Source organism: Triticum aestivum, chromosome 7B (genome assembly GCF_018294505.1).
Source record: "Triticum aestivum cultivar Chinese Spring chromosome 7B, IWGSC CS RefSeq v2.1, whole genome shotgun sequence".
Classification (NCBI taxonomy): Eukaryota; Viridiplantae; Streptophyta; class Magnoliopsida; order Poales; family Poaceae; genus Triticum; species Triticum aestivum.
Window position 1 is genome coordinate 133297509 of NC_057813.1, and position 10130 is coordinate 133307638.

The following is a 10130-nucleotide window of genomic DNA, read 5'->3' on the forward strand; positions in this document are numbered from 1 at the left end:
AGATCATCACACTTTTATTTACTTACAACTCAAGATTACAACTCAATACTTAGAACAAGATATGACTCTATATGAATGCCTCCAGCAGTGTACTGGGATATGCAATGAATCAAGAGTGACATGTAAGAAAATTATGAAGGTGGACTTGCCACAAATACAATGTCAACTACAAGATCATGCAAAAGCAATATGACAATGACGATGCGTGTCATACGAACGGAACGGTGGAAAGTTGCATGGCAATATATCTCGGAATGGCTATGGAAATGCCATAATAGGTAGGTATGGTGGCTGTTTTGAGGAAGGTATATGGTGGGTGTATGGTACCGGCGAAAGTTGTGCGGCACAAGAGAGGGCAGCAATGGTGGAAGGGTGGGAGTGCGTATAATCCATGGACTCAACATTAGTCATGAAGAACTCATATACTTATTGCAAAAATCTACAAGCCATCAAAAACAAAGTACTACGCGCATGCTCCTAGGGGGATAGATTTGTAGGAATAGACCATCGCTCGTCCCCGACCGCCACTCATAAGGAAGACAATCAATAAATAAAATTGTGCTCCAACTTCATCACAAAGCGGTTCACCATACGTGCATGCTACAAGAATCACAAACTTCAACACAAGTATTCTTTAAATTCATAATCACCCAACTAGCATGACTCTAATATCACCATCCTAATATCTCAAAACAATTATCAAGCATCAAATTGATCATAGCATCCAATTCACTTCTATGATAGTTTTTATTACCCAACTTGGATGCCCATCATTCTAGGACCAATTTTATAACCATAGAAAATACCATGTTGTTCTAAGAGACTCTCAAAATAATATAAGTGAAGCATGAGAGATCAACAATTTCTACAAAATTAAGCCACCGCCGTGCTCTAAAAAGATATAAGTGAAGCACTAGAGCAAAAACTATCTAGCTCAAAAGATATAAGTGAAGCACATAGAGTATTCTAATAAATTCCAATCAAGTGGGTTTCTCCCAAAAGGTGTGTACAGAAAGGATGACTGTGGTAATCTAAAAAGCAAAGACTAATGTCATACAAGACGCTCTAAGCAAAACACATATCATGTGGCAAATAAAAATATAGCTCCAAGTAAAGTTACAGATATAAGAAGACGAAAGAGGGGATGCCTTCCGGGGCATCCCCAAGCTTAGGCTTTTGGTTATCCTTGAATATATTGGGGTGCCATGGGCATCCCCAAGCTTAGGATTTTGCCACTCCTTATTCCATAGTCCATAAAATCTTTACCCAAAACTTGAAAACTTCACAACACAAAACTCAACAGGAAATCTCATAAGCTCCGTTAGTGCAAGAAAGAAAAACCACCACATAAGGTACTGTAATGAACTCATTCTTTATTTATATTGGTTTTAAACCTACTGTGTTCCAACTTTTCTATGGTTCATACCTCTACATACTAGCCATAGATGCATCAAAATAAGAAAACAACACACGAAAAACAGAATATGTCAAAAATAGAACAGTCTGTAGCAATCTGTAACTTTCGAATACTTCTGGAACTCTATAAATCCTACCAAAATAGTAAGTCCTAGGAAATCTGTCTATTGATCTATAGCACAATGAATCAACACAAAAGCACGTTTCTGTGATTTATTGATTTTTTTCGTGAGTGCAAAGTTTCTGTTTTTCAGCAGAATCAAATTAAATATCACCATAGGTTATCCTATAGGTTCTACTTGGCACAAACACTAATTAAAACATGAAAAAACATCTAAACAGAAGGTAGATGAAAAAAATTGTTAATAAACAGAAGCAAAAACAAGAAACAAAAATAAAATTGGGTTGCCTCCCAACAAGCGCTATCGTTTAATGCCCCTAGCTAGGCATAAAAGCGAGGATAGATCTAAGTAGTGCCATCTTTGGCACTCAATTCATAAGTAGCTCGCATGATAGATTCATAAGGTAATTTGACTTTCTTTCTTGGAAAGTGCTCCATGCCTTTCCTTAATGGACATTGGATTCTAATATTCCCTTCCTTCATATCAATAATTGCACCAATCGTTCTAAGGAAAGGTCTACCGAGAATAATAGGACAACAAAGATTGCAATCTATATCAAGAATGATAAAATCTATGGGCACATAATTCCTATTTGCAACGATAAGAACATCATTGATCCTTCCCATAGGCTTTTTAATGGTGGAATCCGCAAGGTGCAAATTTAAAGAGCAATCATCAAGATCATGGAAACCTAGAATATCACATAATCTTTTCGGAATAGTGGAAACACTAGCACCCAAATCACACAAAGCATAACACTCATGATCTTTAATTTTAGTCTTTATAGTAGGTTCCCACTCATCATTAAGTTTTCTAGGTATAGAAACTTCCAAATTAAATTTTTCATCATAAATTGCATCAAGGCATCAACAATATGTTTGGTAAAGGCTTTATTTTGACTATAAGCATCAGGAGAATTCAAAACGGATTGCAACAAGGAAATACAATCTTCTAAAGAACAATTACCATAATTAAATTCCTTCAAAATCCAAGATAGTGGGTTCAATGCTATTCAAAGTCTTGACCTCTCCAATCCCACTTTTACCAAATTTAGCATCAAGATCTAAAAACTCCGAATCATTGGGATGCCTTTTAACTAAAGTTGACTCATCTCTAGTCCCACTATTATTAAGATTCATATTGCAAAAAAAGATTTAATAGGGGACACATCAATAACTTTTAGATCTTCATCATTATTTTCTTCTAACTTTTCTGGTTTGGAAGCCATCCTATTGACTAAGGTGGCTTGCTTATCAGAAATTTGGGCTATAGATTTTTAAAGACGAGTAATTTGAGAGTTCAAACCATAAAATTCTTTAGACATATCATCAAGCTCTTTGTTCATATACCCCATAAAACTTTTTTGTTCTTTAAACTCCTTTCTAAAAAAATTATTATGCTCAAATTGCAAAGTCATAAAACTTCTAATGTTTGATTCAATCTCTTCCAACCTTCTAAGATGAAGGTCGGTGTTCTTAGGAAAAGCCATAAGGGCAAACAGGCACACAAGAAGACAAGCAAAAGAGAGGATTTTGGGAAAGAGAGGGTGAATAAAATGGCAAAGGTGAAGCGGGGGAGAGGAAAACGAGAGGCAAATGGCAAATAATGTAATGCGAGGGAGATGAGTTTGTGATGGGTACTTGGTATGTCTTGACTTGAGCAAAGACCTCCCCGGCAACGGTGCTAGAAATCCTTCTTGCTACGTCTTGAGCTTGTGTTGGTTTTCCTTGAAGAGGAAAGGGTGATGCAGTAATAGTAGCGTAAGTATTTCCCTCAGTTTTTGAGAACCAAGGTATCAATCCAGTAGGAGAATCCTCACAAGTCCCACACACCTACACAAACAAACAAGAACTCGCAACCAACACAATAAAGGGGTTGTCAATCCCTTCACGGCCACTTGCGAAAGTGAAATCTGATAGAGGTAATATGATAAGATAAATATATTTTTGGTATTTTATGATATAGATTGGAAAAGTAAAGATGCAAATAATAGTAGATTGAAAGCTTATATGATAAGATATAGACCCGGGGGCCATAGGTTTCACTAGTGGCTTCTCTCAAGATAGCATAAGTATTACGGTGGGTGAACAAATTACTGTCGAGCAATTGATAGAAAAGAGAATAATTATGAGATTATCTAGCCACGATCATGTATATAGGCATCACGTCTGTGACAAGTAGACTGACTCCTGCCTGCATCTACTACTACTACTCCACACATCGACCGCTATCCAGCATGCATCTAGAGTATTAAGTTCATAAAGAACAGAGTAACACATTAAGAAAGATGACATGATGTAGTGGGATAAACTCATGCAATATGATATAAACCCCATCTTTTTATCCTCGATGGCAACAATACAATACGTGCCTTGCTGCCCCTGCTGTCACTGGGAAAGGACACCGCAAGTTTGAACCCAAAGCTAAGCACTTCTCCCATTGCAAGAAAGATGAATCTAGTAGGCCAAACCAAACTGATAATTCGAAGAGACTTGCAAAGATAACTTAGTCACACATAAAAGAGTTCAGAGGAGATTGAAATATTTCTCATAGATAAACTTGATCATAAACCCACAATTCATCGGATCTCGACAAACACACCGCAAAAAGAGTTACATCAAATAGATCTCCAAGAAGATCAAGGAGAACTTTGTATTGAGATTCAAAGAGAGAGAAGAAGTCATCTAGGTAATAACTATGGACCCGAAGGTCTATGGTAAACTACTCACAACTCATCGAAGAAGCCTTGGATATGATGTAGAGGCCCTCCATGGTGGATTTCCCCTCCAGCGGAGCACCGGCGACGGCTCCAAGATGGGATCTAGCGGATACTGAAGGTTGCGGCGGTGGAAATAGTTTTTCGTGGTCTCCTCTGATGTTTTCGGGGTACATGGGTATATTGTGACGCCCCCGATTCAATCATACACTAATCATGCACACAAATGTGTACGATCAAGATCAGGGACTCACAGGAAGATATCACAACACAACTCTAAAACATAAATAAGTCATACAAGCATCATAATACAAGCCAGGGGCCTCGAGGGCTCGAATACAAGTGCTCGATCATAAACAAGTCAGCGGAAGCAACAATATCTGAGTACAGACATAAGTTAAACAAGTTTGCCATAAGATGGCTAGCACAAACTGGGATACCGATGGAAAGAGGCGCAGGCCTCCTCCCTGGGATCCTCCTAAACTACTCCTGGTCGTCGTCAGCAGCCTGCACGTAGTAGTAGGCACCTCCAGCATAGTAGGAGTCGTCGTCGACAGTGGCATCTGGCTCCTGGACTCCAACATCTGGTTGTGGCATCTGAGTAGAAGAGGAAAATGAGGGAAAAGAGGGAGCAAAGCAACCGTGAGTACTCATCCAAAGTACTCGCAAGCAAGGAGCAACACTACATATGCATGAGTATATGTGTAAGGAGGCAATATGAGTGGACTGAACTGCAGAATGCCAGAATAAGAGGGGGATAGCTAGCCCTATCGAAGACTACGCTTCTGGCAGCCTCCGTCTTGCAGCATGTAGAAGAGAGTAGATTGAAGTCCTCCAAGTAGCATCGCATAGCATAATCCTACCCGGCGATCCTCCCCTCATCGCCCTGTGGAAAAGCGATCACCGGGTTGTCTGTGGAACTAATCTGGGTGTGTTTTATTAAGTATCCGGTTCTAGTTGTCATAAGGTCAAGGTACAACTCCGGGTCGTCCTTTTATCGAGGGACACGGCTATTCGAATAGATTAACTTCTCTGCAGGGGTGCACCACATAACCCAACACGCTCGATCCCATTTGGCCGGACACACTTTCTTGGGTCATGCCCGGCCTCGGAAGATCAACACGTCGCCGCCCCACCTAGGCCTGTGATCACCTCCCAAGTGATCACGGCCCGATAGTATAGCAAGGCAGACTGACAAGAATGTAGGGCCAATGATGATAAACTAGCATCCTATACTAAGCATTTAGGATTGCGGGTAAGGTATCAACGACTGTAGCAAGAATGACAGGCTATGCAACAGAATAGGAGTAACCGAACAGTAACATGCTACACTACTCTAATGCAAGTAGTATAGAGAAGAATAGGCGATATCTGGTGATCAAAGGGGGGGGGGGCTTGCCTGGTTGCCCTGGAAAGAAGGACGAGTCGCCAACACCGTAGTCGAACTGGGGGTCGCCGGCAGTCTCGGAGTCTATCGGAAAGGAGTAACGGAGAGGGAACACGATAAATAACAGAGCAATCAAAGCATCACAAAGTGTAACAAGACAATACACGGTGTTCGGCGTCCCCTAACGCGGTAGTAGGTGATACCGGTGAAGGGGGGAAACATTCGGGAAAGTATTCCCGGTGTTTCGCGTTTTCGGACAGACGGACCGGATGGGGAAAGTTGCATGTTTGCTATGCCATGGATGTGTGGTGGACGAACAGGCTGCATATCCGGGTTCGTCTTGTTTTTCTGATCAACTTTCATGTAGAAAACTTTTTCATCCAAGTTACGGTTTATTTTCTATAATTTTTCAAAGTTTTAAATGATTTTCTAGATTTTTTTATTTAATTTTAATTTCAAAAATCAGCAGTTAAAAACTGGGTGCATCCGGTGCAGTGCACCAGAGGTGCACCAGTGAGGCTGACCAGTGGGTCCAGTCAACTGCTGACCCAGCAGTTGACTGGTCCACGGTTGACCAGTCAAAGGTCTTGTGGGACCCGGTTGTCATACCCTGTAATATTTTAACAGTGTCTAGTTAATTTCTAATTAGGCTTATTAGAGGGTGGCCCACGTGTCTTAAAGCTATATCTAATCTACTAAAAAAATGAACTTAATCAAATGGGGTCCATACGTCATATTGTAGCAACTAACCTAACTAGTACTACCAATTAGTCCTAATCTAATTAGCACGGCCGACCACTGGTGGCTGTGCACACCACGAACACAGCAATGCCGCCATGGTCATTAGCAGCAGCAAGTAGTGCACAGCAGCGGCAGCAGCTAACAATAGCAGCAGCGGCAGAAGCTAAACATCACAGGGCAGCAGCTAAGCAGCGGCAGAAATAGAAGGCAGCGACAGGGGCGGCGCTAGGCGGCGGGCGGCAGCAGGAGCGGCGCTAGGCGATGGCCGGCGAGCAGCGGCACGCGGAGGCGAGGTCAGGCCGGGCGCGCGGGCAGCAGTACGCAGCAGGAGCAGCTCACGCACACACGTATGTATGCGTACAGGCGAGCTCGGATGTGCTCAGGGACGGCAAACGGTGACAGAATCGAGATGGGGGAAGAAGGGATTCAGAGGAGTTGCTCACCGTGAGTCCATTGGCACGCTCGGGGAGGGTCGGGGTGGACCGGAGAGGCGGTGGTGATGGTGAGACGCGATGGCCAGATGAAGAAGACGAAGACTGCGTCGGCTACGCAGCTCCCTGCCTCGTTCCAATGCCCTGAACGGACACGGTAGCGCGCAGCCAACCTTCAGGATGTGCTCCAGTACGCCGGAGAGGCTGGTGGACGCGTCAACGACAGCGAGGCAGCGGTGACCGTGTGAGCTTGCGAGCTCAAAATCGAGCCAGAGGAGAGGGGGGCAATGGGGATCGAGGGGGGAATGAATGAGGGCGAGCTAGGGTTTCTGGGGAACGCCTTAGTAGGCCGAGGGAGGGTGCGGATGGCCGGCATGTGGCCCTGGCGCCATGGATGGCCGGCACGCACAGTTGCGCCTCTCCTCTGCAAGAGGTAGAGGAAAAGGCCGGTCAGTTGGGCTGGGCCTGGTACAGTGTTAGTAGTGGGCTTAGTGAACAGGGGGGATTTCCCCCTTTCTTTTATTTTGCTTTCTGTTTTATTCTTTTCTTTTTACTTACTTTACCTTTACTATTTTCTATTATTTTCAATATAATTTAGTTTTAGTAAAATATAAAGTTAGTTCCTAAATTAGTGTTACTACATATTCTAATGCCACAAAAACTTGGGCAACTAGATAAAATAGTTTAATATTTTATTAATCATAAAAGGCATAAAATTAATTGTTTTTCTACTATTTTATTTACTTTGGGACAATCAAACACTTCCAAAGAGGTTGGTTTCTCCACCATAATTACATAAACATTATTCGGCTCACTCCGTACATTTTAGTTTTAATATTTGAAAACTTTTATTGTTTGCTTGATTTTGGATTTGAATTTGAACCGGTTTCGAACTAACGCGAGATTAGCAACAGTAACCGAGGTGACATGGCATCATTAACGTGGAATTACTGTAGCCTAATTATCCGGGCGTCACAAATCTCCTCCACTACAAGAAATCTCGTCCCGAGATTTAAGAGGGGAATTGAGGGGGAAGGGATTTGGCTACAAAATTCTAACGAGCGTTCGGAATCTTGGTTGCTCTTCTTGAAGCGGTCGATCCATTATGTTGATGTCTTCATTTCTCTGCTTCAGATCATCATGATGTACTACACATCCTTTCTTCGGGATCTTCATCGTACTTACGGAAAGAATAAGGGGCGGGCATTCTGGGAGAACGGACCTCTGCAAGGTTGACTATCTGGTCGATAACATCGAGGAAGATGGCGGAAGTAACTCTCAAATTTAAACTTAAGAAAATATCAAGAGCAAAGTAAGGAGGTATCGTGTGAAGTTTCGAGCGTGCAGGCAATCGTTTGATGCCTGAAACAGGGCGTGGAAGGGGTTCAGAGCAATAGGTATAAGTATTGTGTCCGATACCAGAATTGATGATCTCTCAGAAGGTGGCTCGTGAGTCACATACGAGGCCAAGTGCGAGGAACAACCTTAAGAATAGGGGGTGTATAGGATAGTCAGGTTTCGATCCTGTGGAACTATGGGTTATGGGCCCACCGTGTGGGTTAAAAGTAGGAAGGCGCTGATGCCTTGCACGATCATGCAAGTAAGGCATGTCAGAGCGTAGCCTGTCAGTTATATGTTAGCAACAACGTCGGTACCAAGGGCGAGGGACAAAGAGAATCATTCTCCTGTTCGTTGAACGAGGCGGACCAATAGGCAAAGTTCTCGTCCATCGATGGTTACCGGAATGTCGTCAACAATAGTAACAGGGTCTTACCGACATGATTGTACACCTAGGTGTTTACATATGCAGAAGAATATTACTACTTAGATCATATAGGTCACCAGAAAGGTTAAACAAAACAATGGAAAGGAAAATGTGTTTAAACACATATTTCAAGGGTATATCCTTCCCAAGGACAAGCAGAGCATGATATCCATGACAGGATATAATGTAGAAAACTCTTTAGGTAGGGGAGAGAAATTTCATGACATTACCCATACAATGGTGTTTGGATAATTGAGCAGGAAACATTTAGCATTGGCTTCAGATGTTCTTGTTGAAAATCGAAGTACCATAGACATGCTTCGAAATAGCATTGACATGGTCATCAGGTGAAGATCAGACTTTGGGAACACAAAGGATCCATCAGGAACAACTTATAGAATAAGTCTTGCAATTTCCTCATGGAAGGATGGATAGCCTTGCTGAAAAGGATTCTATAACAATAGGGCCTTGGGCCAGGTGTGCTAGGCATGACATCACCTTACCGGGTCATATAAAGACCAATGTTATAACTCTTGGAAATATGTTCCAACCATCATATCCGACCGAGATTCCGATCTGATTGGTGTCAGGATACCTTAGACTCAGGATGCCTGAGAAGAAAGGTGCAACACAAATTGTCAAGATGACAAGGTAAGATTCTCGAGAATTGTTCTATGGAAGCGAGCTCCGAAACAAGAGTTCATTATTAAGTCAAGGAGAGGTGAGCAGGTGGCTGATTGACTCAGCGACAATTCATTGAGATTTCCAAAAAGATGGATTTCCATAATTGTGTGAACAAGGAGATAACATGAGTCAGATCAAATGATATAATGATGTATGCTCGAGGAAAACATACACAATTTAACAATGATAGAAGGGTGCACCCGAAAATCTGGACTAGGTAGCACCATCAATGTTTGAATGATGATTCAATAAGCAATAGACATAGAATGAAACTATCGACCATTAACTTCAAAGCAATATGGTTGCCAGAAGGGCAGAATCCAAACAGTATTGTTCACTTGTAGGTGTCCCGGTTAGAATTGACACGGGGACCAAGAATAGACTGATGATGGCAATAAGTATCACTTGTATCAAGAATTCTTAAGGGCTGGTGAAATTCTCGCGACCATCTTGACATAAAAGACGGTGGTACACAAAGGTAGAACATAATACCAGCTGGATAGCAAGTTGCATCCATAACATGAACAAGTTTGTGGTGAAAGAAAGGTAATGATGTTGTCGATGGTAACTCAAATTACCAAGGGACGAGGATGGTGCTTATCATCTAGAACTCGATTGGTAACCCGAAAGGAGTCAAAATGTTGAAGATGATCATGACAAATTTTGTCGAGAGGTTATATGAAGAAGCAATCCAACAACGACTGCATCAAGCAAAAGGACTGATGCAGCGAACCACATATACGACACAAACTCGGAATCAAGTTTGTGGTTCAAGATGAAATGATAAGACGAGGAAATTCGACGTAAGCTTAGCTCATCGTTGAAAATTGTGCTCCGGGAAGAAGGACCAGATAGCACAGTTAAAATT